Here is a 14,602-nt window from a genome sequence, read left to right on the forward strand (position 1 = left end):
GTGACTCTGCCCAGAAGACATGAGACCTGATTTTCTGCACCGAGCAGGGCTCTCTAAGAGCTTGGCAGCTTGGGAGTCTGGGCTCGAGGCAAGAGACGAGGAAGGCGCGTTCTTCCCCACCCTATCACTTTCTCAAGGGCTCCCCTGAACCAAGTATGTTTGCCTTCTGCTCCCGGGAGGCTGAGAGCCTCTCTTCTCTGCAGACTGTGACGGAACGTCTGGGGTGAGAGGCAGTTCAGCTCCTGATCCAACACCACTGTCCCCCCAGAGCCCAGTGCTGTGACCGAGCAGGGCTTCAGGCCACAGCGCTATCCCTCTGACTTTCTTGGGGTCAACCTAGACTGCGAACCCAAGCCTGCGGGAGTCTTGAGCAAGCCACACCCCGCCCTGAACCTCAGTTTCTCCATCTGTAAGATGGAGGGGTTGGGCCCCACTGAGCACTAAATTCCTTCCTGCAGGAATATTCTAGAGTCGAAGAATAGCACAGCCTTCTCAACGCTTCCCACCGCTACCCCCCCCCCCCCCCGCCGCTGACTTCCCACAGGACTTGTAACCACGCTGCAGTCGTTGCCCCGCAGGGACTTCCTATGCCCGGGACAGGCCTGCTGACAGCAGAGGGGTGCCGCCCTCCAGCACCTTAGAAAACTGTGAGGTGGGGGGGGTGGGGGCCTTTACTCAGCGCAGCACTGAGTCAGTAAGTCAGATTCTCCCCAGTCACCTTTGGAAAATGCTTTATCCCTCAGGCTGCTGTTCACCGAATAATCTTAGTAACATTACCATCTAGGGGTGGGGGCCGCAGCTCAGTGGCAGAGCGTGTGCTCCGCGCTCGGTGCGCACGAGGCGTGGGCTCACTCCCCAGCGCCTCTGTTAAGGGGAAAGGAAAAATAAACAGGAAATAAAAAATAGAAACAAGTAACAGCTGAAATGTCCACCTCTTCCTCACAGTTTATGAAGTGCCTTTGCAGCTAACATCTCAATTTTAAATCCTCACGATAAGCCCGCGCAGAGGACGGGATTATTACTCCCATTTCACAAATCAGATCAATGGCAGGATTCACCTACACGACCCAGCCATGATGACGGAGCGGAGAAGGAATGTCCCGGATGGAAACCATGGAGACCTAGAAGCCGGGGGCAAAACACGCCCCGTGCTGAGGATGCTTCTTCCCACTCAGTGGAGCTTTTCGAGGAACCATCTCACTAATGTGTAAATCACATGCAAATCATATGCAAGCGTGGCTCTGGAGGTTTTGAAACAAGGGCCTGGAGGCGTTTTGCAAAGGGACGTGGTGGCTCCCACCCTGCTGCCTCTCACCCTACTCCCTCCCACAGGCCGGAGGCGGAGGCAGCAGAGGAGAGGATGGAGCAGAGGAGCAGAGGAGGAGGCAGTGAGAGGAGAGGATGTTGGCCATTTCTAGCAGCTTTGTTCTTTCTTCTGATAGTGGGAAAGGAGGGGGGTGGGAAGGGGGCAGGGATTTGGAAAAGAGAAGTGAGCTCCTGTGTGGGGTCCCTCCCCTTCCTTTTCTCATCCCGAAGCTCTGCCCTGAACTGGGCAGGACAAGATAAAGGAGGAGGCCCAGCTGTGCATTTCCATCCCTGAGGACGGCAGTGAGGGAGGGAGGCTCAGGCCACAACCCCCGCCCCACCCCGCCCCAAGCCCAGTTTTCTGATGCACTTGGGTCACGCCTCCTGGCCAGAAAGTGGCAGCGTCTAATTCTTCTCTCCAGAAAGGAAAAGACCTTGAAGACGGTGACCGACTTAAACTACCTAATCACTTAAACTGGGCAAAGGAAAACAAAGTGGTCCTTAAGAAGGTGAGGCCAGACCTTCAGGCCCTCAGCAGTCCTGTCTGGAGAGGCAAATCAGGTGAACTCGGGGCACTTCTGCACCTTTATACCCTGTCCCCTAGGCCCAGGCAGGAAAGGCGCGGGCCTTGGCTATCGGAGGAAGACTCACTGCCCGCCGTGCACAGGGTGAGCGCAGGGCTACAGTGGACACTGGCTCTCAGAAAAGAACCACGGTGCTCGCACTGACTGAAGGCTGGCCCTTTAAACGAACTACCTTATTTAATCCCTGCAGCATCTCTGCGAGGGAGGAACTGTTCTAGCCCTCATTTTATTGGGGTAAAGGTCAAGGTCGCTGACCCAGCACAGCACTGCCTCCCCATGGGAGGTCTGTGTGCAGGAGCCTCCTGACTGGCCACGCCCAGAGCTGAAGTGACCAGAGCCAGGGTAAGGCCGGGCTTGGTGGTGACCAAGGCCTCTCTCCGGCAGTGGCTGCAGATAAATTTGTGAAGCAGAAGCCCTTCCCTCGGCCCTGCGGCCCCACAGTAGTTGCCCAACCTCTGCAGCTCAACAGAGAGCCGAGATGAAGAAATCGGAACACCCTGGGGAGACAGCAGAGGACAGAGAACCCACCGGTGCCCCCGGGGCCGGGGACCCCGTGAGCCTCTGACTGCAGCCACCTCCTTGGAGACTCAGGGAGCTGTGAGAAAAAGCACAGGGGCCAGACGGGTCCTTTCATCCCAAGGAGCCTGAGAGCTTCACAGACAGCCCTTAACTACACACCCGGGGTGGGGTGGTGGGGGTGAACGGCGGTGCTTCGGCCGGGACACCCGCCCTGGCAGGTGAAGACAGGGCTGGAGCAGGGGGACTCTGGGTGGTGGGTGTGGAGAGGCAGTTGTTAGAGAGGGTTCCCCAGCTCGGGCTGGGGCTTTGACTTGGAAAGAAGGAGCCTGGGGAGCCTTTGCCAGGGACACGCCTGTCCCCAGCATCTTCGGACGCCACCTAGGCATGGACCAGTCTTCACGACAACCCTCCTAGGTTAGGGGGCCCAGGACAGCAGCAGGGCTGACCACACTCTTCATGGAATGCGGGCAGTTTTAGCGCTGCAAGTGCCAGAGACATGCTGCATTTATTTTGGTAAGCATCCGGGGCTTTTTCATCCTTCATTGGCATGACTAGGGGTTCTTATCTCCACAAAGGGGTCACAGAAGAGGCTGCTGTAAGGGAGGTATCCATTTTGGACAAATCTCAAAGGTATGAGGGAGGAGGGTACCATGCAGTTTCCTTACACTGTCCAGAAGTCTTGCTTCTAATCGAGAAGTCAGGAGAAAGGCCCACATCACAGCCAAGAAGCCCCTGATCTCAGCACCTTGGCCTCCTTCCTATTTGGAGACGGGATGGGGGTGGGTTTCCTGGTGAAATCGTAGCCCTGTCGTTGTCACTGGCCCTGAGACCAGAGCCTACATGGTCACCGTCCAGAAGAGAGCACGCACACGGATGACTTTCTGGAGTTCCGTCCCTGAAAACTTGGTGTTGCTGCCACCCAAGGCTGCAGACACGGGTCCTCTCAAGGTCAAGCCCTTGAACCGACACACAGCCCTCTTCTCTTTTATGCAATCCATAATTAATCAGCAGAACGCAAGGCGTCTGGAGGGAGGCTAGTACTGCACAGGCACACAGCCTGGTTGCTCAGTGCAGCCAGCAGAGCTGACCCCAGCCATCAGGGCATCGTCACTGCCCCTGTTTCCCACTTCCCTCCAGCTTCAGTTCCCGGAGGAGTTCAAGTCTGTTCCCAGAGCTACTCTCTCTGGAGAACTTCATCTCCCATTCCGGCAGGGCAACCACTCAGAATGGCAGCGTGCTTCGGGTTTCCACACCCAGAAATCCCCTTGAACCAATCCTTTTCCTTCCTGAGACCTTTCCTCTGCCCCCACGAAACCTCGTCAGCTTCTTCTGACCAGTCCACCTTTAGCCCATCCCCTGAAAAGAACTCTGCGGCCCTTCACCCTGGATACAGCCTGTGATGGACACCCGTCTCTCGGAGAGCCTGCCTCCCTTTCCAGTCCTTCCCCCCACACCACCTCCCAACCCGTATGCACTGCCCGCCAGCGGATCCTGAAACGCGCAGAGGAGGTCATGTGGGGCACGTTTTCTCTGCAGCCCGTGGGCTGTCTCCACGTGGCCCTCTGCAATACCCCATGGTACACGCTGTGCTGGCAGGTGAACCCAATGCTTCGGGGGGATTGAGAAAGAGGGATAAACTTAGCCCACGGGGCTGAGGAAGGCTTCCCAGTCGAGCTGGGCTTTGAAGGGTAAGAATTTCTTCAGGGAGAGTAAAGAACTGGAAACAGGTACAGCCTTTTCAAGGGTAGAGTCAGTCCTGTTAAAACATGATGCCTCTGGAGTGGGAGGTACAGACGAGTGGGTGTAAGACAGGCTCAAGGAGGTACTGTTCGACCTGGGGAAGACAGCCAGTGTTTTGTAATAACCGTAACTGGAAAGCAACCTTTCAAAATTGTATGAAAATTAAAAAAAAAATTTAAATCATGCTTCTTTTGATAAATACACGTTTGCATTTATCACTTTGACCCCTGAGAGTCCGACATGCCTTCCTGGTCTCCTTTGAGAATCACTCGTTTATCAGAAGAGAGCAACAACCACGGATCATCATCTCTATTATCGCGATGAAACCAGAAAGGGCTGCTTCCTCCATGCGCGCACACACACACACACACACACCCTCCTGCACAGCTGCTCACCCCTGACTCTTCAAAGAATCTCCCTGGAGCCCCTGCATGGCCCCGTGGTACCATCAGGGAGTGTGTGCTGCATGGCAGAGGTCAAGGCCCCAGGCTCAGGACCACAGCCTCCCCTAACCAGGCGGATTCCAGCCTTTGCAGGAGAGTGTTTGTTTTCCTGTGGGCGCTGACAGTGCCTGCCTCCCTCCCGCCGAGTGCCCAGCGTGTGAAGACACAGTCCTGCCCTCAGGCCGCTGGGAACCCGAGTGAGAGACACTCAGCTCTGGGTGCAAACTCAGCCCGAAAAGCAGGCAGGCTGGGCCCTGAGGTCTGAGGCCCGCTTCCTCCTCGGAGGAAGCAACGCGCTAACTCAAGGACTTCTCTGAAGAAGGCAGCCCTCGGGAGGGGTAAGCAAGATGCCCTCTGTTATGGATAAGAGGGAGGCAGAAATCCAGTCTGGGGTCTGGGCACTAAAGAAGCTCTGGGGGTGGAGGAGGTCGCGTGGCCGCGGGCGAGGGGGAGGCAGGCCTGAGGGAGGAAAGGCGGGGCAGGACCTCGAGGGAAGAGTGCCACCTGCTGAGCTGAGCCTCCCGGGGCACCTCCCTCCTCACCGCCCTGGCCCACAGCCCGGCCCTGGAGCATGTGCCCTTGGAGAAGGCTGGGAAGTAAAGGCAAAAAGATGGGGAGGGGTGGACTTCAGGAGGAGTACGATATGGCATCAGAGACCTGGGCTCTCCAGCCAGACCGGCGATGCCTGCCCTGGTCCCACCCTCACCGCCCGTGCATCTTGGGCCAGTTGCTGCTCATCCCTAACCACCCTTTCCTCTCCTGGAAAATGGGTTCTTGGAGGGTATAAATGGGACAGCACCTTGGAAAGTGCCATGCGCCAAGCCTGGCACGCAGTGGAGGCTCACTCGCTCCCCCTTCCGCAGAAGAAAAGCCATCTATGCTTTCAAATACAAGGTGAAATTACAAGTAGAGAGAGTGACCCGGAAACAAGAGAAGAGGGTCCGTCTGCCTTTTTCTCGGAGCCGCAGAAACGGCAGGCTTGACACAGCTGTCATGGGGCATTTGTTTGCCAGCAGGTGGGAGCTGCTCCTGGTGGCTCAGCACCCCAAGTCAGGCCAGCCAGGGGTGGCAGGGGAGAGGGGGTGAGGAGGAACCCTGGGGGGCCCAGGCCAGGGCCAGGGTCCCGTCTGGGCTCTGCCACCGGACTGCGTGGTGCTGGGTGCGTCACTAACTTCCATGACCACCTTTCGTCTCTTCCACCTCGATTCTGCAGTTCCATGAGGCCTGCCTGGTAACTCTTGGAAAGCCCATGGATTGGTTTGCTAGCGATCAGTCTATCCATCCGTTCAGTTCACCTCTGATGCGTCTATCATCACAGTGATGAAAGGATTGGGGGGCTGCATTGGCGCAGGTCCCCCCGGTTTATGAGGATGCACAGAGCTTTACAAGGATCAGAGGAGACTCAGCATTTTTGGTTACAGGTACAGAAATGAGCCTTAAGCACCTAAGCCCAGCAGAGGGGATTTATTACAGGGTGGCAGGGTGGCTCCTAGCAGCCGTGGGCAGGGTGGTCAGGGAGCCCACACAAAGGCCCGGAAGCAGGAACCAGGACGCCAGTGCCGACCCGGACAGCCCCCTGCCCTCTGCCTCTCCCGGGCCGCCTGGCCTGCCTCTCACGTCTGCTCCTGCGTGTGCGTCTTGGTTCGTGTAATCAGCATGGGCTGAAAAGCAACAGTGATCTCATTTCCAAAGCCAGGGGAGAGGGAATCTGACTGGTCCTGCCTGGATGGGATGCTGGCCCCGAGTCCGCTCAGCCACAGCCAGATGGGCTGGGCATCCTTAGGCCACTTGACAATCTCATAAATACAATCTCACTCACTTCCAGGGTGAGTGGAGCAGGGGGATCTCGGAGAAGGGGAACCTGTGACTGCCCTGACAGCCCAGAGGGGCCGTGTGAGTCAGGACACACGTTTGGCTGCTGTAACCAGACCCCAGAGAGTAAAGACTGAGGCAGGATGGTAGTTTCTCTCCACGTGTAGCAGTTTCGGTGCAAACAGAGCAGGAGGGACATGGTGGCTCCTGCGTGTTGGGGATCCAGGCTCTTTCGAGCTGCTGCTTCTCCCCAAGGATGTTGCCTTGTGCACGTGGTTAAAGATGACTCCTTACAACGTCCGCACTCCAGTCAAACGTGGAGTCAACAACTCCACCGCTCTGCAAGGCCAAGTAGATGTCAGGGGACAACGACCTACATGGAGCCATATGGCCTTGGTTCCTGGGGACTTACGGAGGCGTCTGTCTGTCTTGCCTGTGGCTTTGGAAGGTTATCACCGAGGAAGAGCTGTAGCAGGCCTGAGGGGAACGCGACGTGGGCACAGCTGAGGAAGACAGGCTGGGCCAGTTCACACCAGTGACAGCTGAAACCCCCTGCTCTCTGCCACCACATCCGGGAAGTGCCTCTTCCCCTCTCTGCACTCAGGGTGCAGAACAGGAAGTTCTTGAGACAGATTGCAGAAGTGAGCGTTATGACACCGAGTTCTCGAAAGGGGTGATTTTCAGGGCTGCGGTTCTTGGAGCCAAAGTGCAGGCTGCCAAAGAGGGGAGCTGACGTCATTTCCTTTGGCGCTGGACCCACGTGTGCTCCTGCCTAGCAACCCCGGCCCGGGGAGCAGCTAATCCAGCTGCAGCCAGCGTGGAGCACCGACTGCATGTGGCGCAGGAGCCCATGACGGGCTGTGCTCACTGATCCCTCCTCTCTGCCACTGGCTTGGCCTTATCTTCAGCCGCGGGCATCCGGCTCACCAGTAATTCCTTGCCAGTCAAGAGGCTTGGTTGGCGTCAGCGGATGGGGTAGTGAGTCACTGTGCAATGGCAGCTGTGGCTTTGCTGGAGGAGCACTCGCCACCGTCCCAGCACCACGCTTTGGGCAAGAAAGGAGCTGCCAGAGGGGCCAATGCCAGTCACTCAACAGCACTGACTCTGTGCCTTCCAGTGTTGGAATAGGGGAGGCAGGAGGGTATGTAAAATGACCGTGGGGAGTTAGAAACGCAAGGTGGACTTTGGAGCTGATGTCTAAGGTGAGGCAGGAGAGCTGGGAGCAGAAAGAGCTGAGCTAGGGGTCCACTGGGGCCTCAGACTCTTTGGCTACAACTGAACTGAGTGATCTTCCAGGTTCAAACAGCATTTCCCCCATTAAAAAAAAAAAAAAAAAAAAACCAGGGTAATAGTGGCCTTGCTGAATTCTAAAGGGGACTGGGGACTCTATTGTGCAAATTATCAAAAGGCTGGGGTGCTTCTCTGATCACCTGCCGGGGCTGAGTGCAGTGCCGCACAATTGCTGGACAAGAGAGCAATGACCAGTAACTCCACGGACAGACGGACCTGGGATGATGGTCTTCCATCTGCACACACGAGGGCCGAGATGGGACACCGGCTTTCTACAAGCACATCTCCTCTTCCTTTAAACTTCCTTAAAACCCCAGCTTTTACTCAAACTTGCTCAGCGTTGGAAAGTCAACGGAACCCCCCACACAGAGAAGGTGGCTGCAAGTCAAAAGGCCTGGAGCCGGGAAAACTGTGCGAGAGGCAGCCTCGCTCCTGCCAAGAGTGGGCTGCGATTTCCTACCCCGACCCCCACAGGGGGCCCCCAGCCTCCTCCTGTTCCCATTCCCCTTCCGCTCCCCCCAACCCCCGGGTCCTATGGGCCACAGGTTCCTGTCTGAAAAAGCACTTAGGAGCTGCTCTCTCGGGCCACTTCCTCCCGCCCTGCTTCCTGAGAGCTGGGGCGGGCGCCTGCTCGGCTGAAAAGGCAGCGTTAGCTCAGCACCCCCACCCCACGCCGGCGTCACCCCGGGTGCTGAGTGTCTGTCACTCACTCACAGCCAACTGCCACACCTGAGAGGTGCTTTTCTCCCGTTTCCCATGTCGACACCTGGGCTGACTGACCTGACAGGTTCTGGGAGGACAGCTGAAACCCGTTCCCCCGTATAAACGTGCTTTCCACCTTTTCCGCTGTGTGCCTGTCTTTGCCGTTTGGTTCAGAGCCGCCATTTGCCACGATCCCAGGAACTCTTCCTGAGACCGTCATCCCAAAGTCCTCCCAGTTCTCCCCCATCACCACCACCAGCTATGGAGCAACCTACAGAGCACTCACTGTGGGCTCAGGGATTTCGCGCGTTGTCTTTGACCCACCCAGCGCCCAGCCTTGCGTGGCTCTCATGTCAGGACAGTGCTTCCCGGACGCAAGTGTGCATATCCACCGCCTGGGTTCTGCTTAAAATGCAGGTTCTGCTGAGTAGGTCTGGGCGGGGCCTGAGAGCCTGCATTTCTAGCAAGCTCCCAGGTGTTCCTGAAGCCACTGGTTCTAACTGTTTGAGGAGTGAAGGTACCAGGAGGAACAATCGGGTTGCAAGCGACTGAAATCCAATGTGAACTGGTTAAGCAGGAAGAGGAACTGATCACAAGGATGTCACACGTCTCACAAAGCCACTAAGAAACGGGCGTCAGGAGGAGTTAGAGCCAAGGAGGACCCTCCCGGGGTCTTGACTGCTTCCTCCTGCGCCTGTGTCACTGCTTCATTTTCCCTGCATCCCTTCTGCTCTTACTGGTGCCAAGCAACTCTCCCCACGGTGCTGAGGACCCCGTGCCCTCGTCTTCCCCGCTCTCCTCCTTGTTTAAGTCACGCTCATCTTCCAGGAACTTCCTAAGAAAGTGAGCAAAGCGAGCACAACTTCTGCTTCCTAAGGTGACTGAAAACGTCTTCACACTTCGTTGACGGGTTCCCCGAGGACAGAATTGGAGCTTCCAGGGTGGCTGTTGTGAAGTCCAAGGCCGTCTCAGTCCTCTGTCCTTTGTGTCCCACGTCTGAAGGTTTTCAGGTTCTTCTCTCTTTGACCTCCGGGGTTGTCAGAGTTCACAGTGAAGCGCCCTGGAGCGGGGCTCTCTCCCCACTCATTATCCTGGGCCCTGGATGAGCCCTTCAGACCCGGAAACTTACATCCTTCTGCTCTAGAAAATAATTTTTTTGATTATTTATTCAGTTATTTCTCCTGATGAGACCCTTCAGTCTTCTTTTCTTCTGTATCCAATCTCCCATCTCCATCCCTTTGTTTTACTTCCTGTGAGAGTTCATAAACTTCTTTTTCTAAGTTTTCAAGCTGAATTTTACATATTTATACATTTCTTTCCTAGGAGATTTGAACATGTGAAATAAGTTGGATTAAAAACCGAACACAACTCCTGAACTGCGATTGTGTGGGATTCAAAACCCTAAAGGTCAGTACATTTTGAGACTATATTCCGTTAAGTCAAGTTCCATGCTACAACTCCTTTCTGACCTCCTATCTTCCTTTTTAAAAAAATTTTTTATTTTTTATACAACTTTTAAAGAGGCAATATAGGGGTGGGGGAGTGAGAGGTACAAACTATTGACTGTAAGACAGGTTGTAAGGATGTACTTTACAACCCGGGGAATACAGCCAGTATTTTGTAATGACTGTAAATGCAGTGCAACCTTTAAAAATTGTATAAAAAATTAAAAACCTTTAAATATTTATATCTTTATTTCATATTTTATATTTCCAAATGTTCTCTTTTTTTGCTTTTGGAATATTCCTTTTCATTTTTTTTAAATTTTATTTTATTTTATTCTTTTAAAGTGAAAGCAAGTATGTTTAAGAGACACATACTCCATAGGCAGAGTGTGGGCCACCTCAGGAAGGCGAGAGGGAGAGAGACGGAGAGGTGTGGGGTGTTCAGCTTAAAGTAAAGTAAAAGTGCGGGCCGTCTCAGAAGGCAAGAGAGAGAGCCACCAAGAGGTGGGAGCTGGTGGGTTTCACGGGCTGGGTAACTTCATATGCTAATGAGGAGGAGGATTACTCCAACTCCTTTGGGGAAGGGGCAGGAATTTCCAGGAAACACCACCCTCCTGCCTGCTTTTTGGCCTTCTATGGCCAGCCTGGGAGCCGTCGTGGCGCCTGTGGGTGCGCCGCGCGGCTCAAGGTCTGCTGGAAGCCAACCTTCCGCCATCCTGGGATACGCCTTTTTAAAACAGGGTGCTGCTCCTCGTCGACGTAACAGCTTCTCTTCTGTCTCCAGGGATGTTCTTATTATTTTCCGTTTTTGAATTTTATTGTCTCTACATTCTTTTCCCTTTTCCTGTGTTTCTGATTTCCTTTTCATGGTCTATGTAACTTTCTATTTGTATTAAATAGAGGCCGAACAGCTCACTGGAAGAGGAACTAAGCAGTGACAGACAGAGAAGCTCTTCATTCTACCCTTTTGAATCTCATGGACTCTGAGTCACACTAGTGGGAAGCCTACTCGAAAGCCAAGAGTGTTTAAAGTTTATTTTAAGCTTGATGTGCACAGGTATATCTTGTCCACTGAAGATCTTCACTGTAGGGACACAGAGATGGGTACCAAGCAGCTTTTTCTAAGGGGGCTTCTAAATGTCAGTGTTTAAAAGTCTTCTCTCTGGGTTATCAAGTGTTTTCTGATGAGAATCTTCTAGACCCCTGCCTGGGGAAAAGTGTGGGGGGAGGGCATACACCTAGCTGACAGTTTTCTTGAACGAGGGTGGAAGGAAGGCTGGATATCCCACTGTTCAGAATGCAGATTTGCAGCCAGGGGCCTCAACCCTCTCCCAACTACACATACAACTGACCTGTCGGCCTCTAGAACATGCTTCTCAAATAATCTGTGCTGAAGGACCAGTTGTTAATCTTCCAATCATCAGGACCCACACAGAGTTCTACCACACATGACAGTACACGTGACCCACCTCTCGTGACTCATGGTAGGAGGTCAGACATCCAGACTGGCCCGTATCCGGTTCAGCAAGAAGAACCCACTGAGCATGCACCTGCATGCTGAGGCAATTTCCAGTTTCTCTAAAAATTCTAAACACTTGTTCTTACTTCTTGTACTTCCTGTATCTTACTGGGGCTAGTAACAAAGCTTATCAACCTAAACCAGTTCACAAACCTCTTTAAAGGCACTGCCCTAGAAAAGAACAAATCTCTAGTCTCTTGCCTTAAGGAGGAGCTGCCACCAGGCTTTCAGGGGGTCAATCTGGAGGGTCAAACTGCTCTGTCAATAGACTTTCAGCCCATCGCCCATCTCAGCTCTGCACCTCCCTCCCACTCTCCTTGGAACCCTGTGTTTCTAAATCCAGTGCCTTCCTGAACTGCTCACGCCCCATTATTGGGTCCTTTCTGCAGGCATCAGGACATAGTTTCTATCATTTGGCCGAGTTCTACCTGTTTCTTCTCCCATCTCTCTATCCTTGCAGTTTATACCTTTAAAAGCACCTTTACTGTTGTTAGGATGGCAATATGTCTCCAACTGATGAACAGATTTAATGAAAAGCCTATCAAAATCCCAGACTTCTTTGCAGAGGTGATCCTTAAATTCATATGGAATTTCAAAGGGGCCCAGAAGAGTAAAACTGATCTTGAAAATGAAAAAGAACAAGTATGGAGGACTCAAATCCCCCAATTTCAAAACTTTCCACAAAGCTACAGTAATCAAGTAATGAAGTGTAATAATGGCATAAGGGTGGCCATGCAGATGAGTGGAATAGAACTGAGAGCTCAGAAATAAACCCTCAGATCTGTAATCAACTGATCTTCAACAAGGGTGCCAAGACAGCTCAATGCAAGGGGCAGGGGGCAAGAAGAGTCTTTTCATCAAATGATGCTGGGACAACTGGATATCCACATGCAAAAGAATGATGCTGGACCCCTACCTCACACCATACACAAAACTTAACTCAAAATGGATTATAGACTTAAATGTAAGAGTTAAAATTTTAAAACTCTTAGAAGAAAATATAAGGGTAAAGCTTCATGAGGCAAAGCCTTCTTAGATATAATACCAAAAGCACAAGTAACAAAAGAAAAATAAATTGGGCTCATGAAAATTAAAAACTTTTGTTTATCAAATGGCACCATCAAGAACATGAAAACAAAACCTACACATTGGGAGAAAATATATGCATATCATGTATTTGATATGAGACTTGTATCCAGAATATATATAAAAAAAGCCTTTTACAATCTATAATAAAAAGACACATTACTCAATATTTAAATGGGCAAAGGATCTAAATAGACATTTCTTTTTCCAAAGAAGATATACAACAAGCATATGAAAAGATGCTCAACATGACTAGCTATCAGGGAAATATAAATTTAAACCATAAAGAGGCACTACTCCATACTCACCTGGAGGCTATTATCAAAAGACAGACAGGAACAAGTGTTGTTAAGGATGTGGAGAAACTGGGACCACACATACTACTGGTAGAATGTAAAATGGTGCAGCCACTTTGGAAAACAGTCTCATAGTTCCTCAAAAAGTTAAACATAGACCATATGACCCAGCAATTCCACGTCTAGGCACATCCATTCACACAATGTATCTGTGGGAGGAGGTGAGCTTTGGGTCCTTCTATTCCGCCATATTGAAGCCCCTCCTACATTTACACAATGAGACTGTCCAAAGCAAAGTTACTCATAATAACTAAAAAAAGTGGAAACAACTCAAATGTTCATCAACCTAAGAACAGATAAGCAAAATGTAGTATCGCCATACAGTGGACTATTATTAAATGATAAAAAAAGAAATAAAGCAAGGATGCACGCTACAACATGAATGAATTTTGAAAACATTATGCCAAGCGGAAGTCACAATGGATCACTTTTGTATGAGTCCATTTATATAAAATGTCTGGAATAGGGAAATCTATACAGATAGAAAGCAGGTTAGTGGTTGCCTAGGCTGGGGCCTTGTGGGGAGGAAGAAATGGGTGTGGGGTTTCTTTTAGGGGTGACGAAAATGTTCTAAAATTGATTGTGGTGATGGCTGTCCAACTCTGCAAATATACTAAAAGCCACTGAATTGCACACTTTCAACAGGGGAATTGTATGGTATGTGAACTGCATCTCCACAAAGCTGACACAACGGAGTGTCTGGACTCGGCCCACCGTGTCTAACTGCAGGTCTCTAATGCCGTCTGCCTGGACTGTGGGCAGGTCCAGCGTGCCTTGTGCACAGGGCTTCTCTCTTCTCACTGCATTGAGGGGTCGCATCTGAGGTCACACATTTGTTTGTAATATAATGGCAACTTAGGAGATTGCTATTGGCTTCATTAGGGGATGTACCTAAAAATAGTATTTATTGAGTCAGACAGATGAATAAACTGTGCCTGACTTACTCTCTTATTATACAGAAAATGGTTTCTTTTATTTTTTTAATCTCCTTTAAAAATTTTTAAAATTACGTAAATATTAGAATAACACGAACAGAAATGGAAGAAAAAAAAATTTACAACAATTCTGCCAACGGCCCCCCTCCCCGCCCCAGCCAATCTAATTTCAAACCTTTTCTTTTCCAGTTTTTAAAGCTTCTAGCTCCATTTCCCCCAAAGCTCTGGCCACCTTCATTGCATGTCTCTCAGACGACCCAGTTCAGAGAACCTCCCAAGACTCACTTCGAGAAGTTCAGACCTGAGGCACTGAAGCCTGGTGGTAGCCAAGACCCCCCGGGTGCTCAGAAGGCGGGTGGGGGTGGGGGAGAGTAAAGGACTAAATGTAAATCCCAGTGACAGTTTTCCTCTGGGCAGACCCCTCAGGACTCAGAAACCAGGCAGCAGAGGCCGCAGGACAGGTGGCGGGGCCCTGAGGGCCACCACGCAGCCCCCTCGGGTGGCACAGTGTTCCCAGCGCCCAGCTCTGCAGGGACAAGTGCCTGCCTCACAGGAAGCTCGAGGGTGGGAGACGCGCTGGAAATCCTGGCACAGCCTCGGTTCTCGGGGAACAGCAGCCTGCTCTGTGTCTAGGACACCCACCCTGCTCTCAGGGGCTGTGACCTCCCCACTTTTCTAGGAGTTCGCGTTGTTACTCTCACCACTTGGTGGGTAGAATTTTTTTTTTAAATCTTAAAAGGCTTATTTTATAATAGGACTACAAAGAAATACATACTTATTACAGAATCTTTGAAGTTTTCAGAGAAACAACACAAAATCCAAGAAGTCTATAATCTGACCACTCAGAAATACCCACAGTTGACCCT

At 51.7% G+C, this 14,602-nt stretch overlaps 2 long non-coding RNA genes across 2 annotated transcripts in view; one reads left to right on the forward strand and one right to left on the reverse strand.

Moving 5' to 3' along the window:
- The window catches only part of LOC105076305 (uncharacterized), a 69,896-nt gene that overhangs the window by 40,379 nt on the left and 14,915 nt on the right, over positions 1–14,602 (reverse strand). The gene's annotated exons all lie outside the window — the stretch shown is intronic.
- On the forward strand, positions 4,245–13,752 carry LOC123619701 (uncharacterized). The gene is made up of 3 exons (XR_006728360.2): positions 4,245–4,929; positions 9,719–9,802; positions 10,741–13,752. It is a non-coding gene; the product is annotated as an uncharacterized LOC123619701 (long non-coding RNA).

The sequence above is a fragment of the Camelus bactrianus genome, chromosome 34 (genome assembly GCF_048773025.1).
Source record: "Camelus bactrianus isolate YW-2024 breed Bactrian camel chromosome 34, ASM4877302v1, whole genome shotgun sequence".
NCBI lineage: Eukaryota > Metazoa > Chordata > Mammalia > Artiodactyla > Camelidae > Camelus > Camelus bactrianus.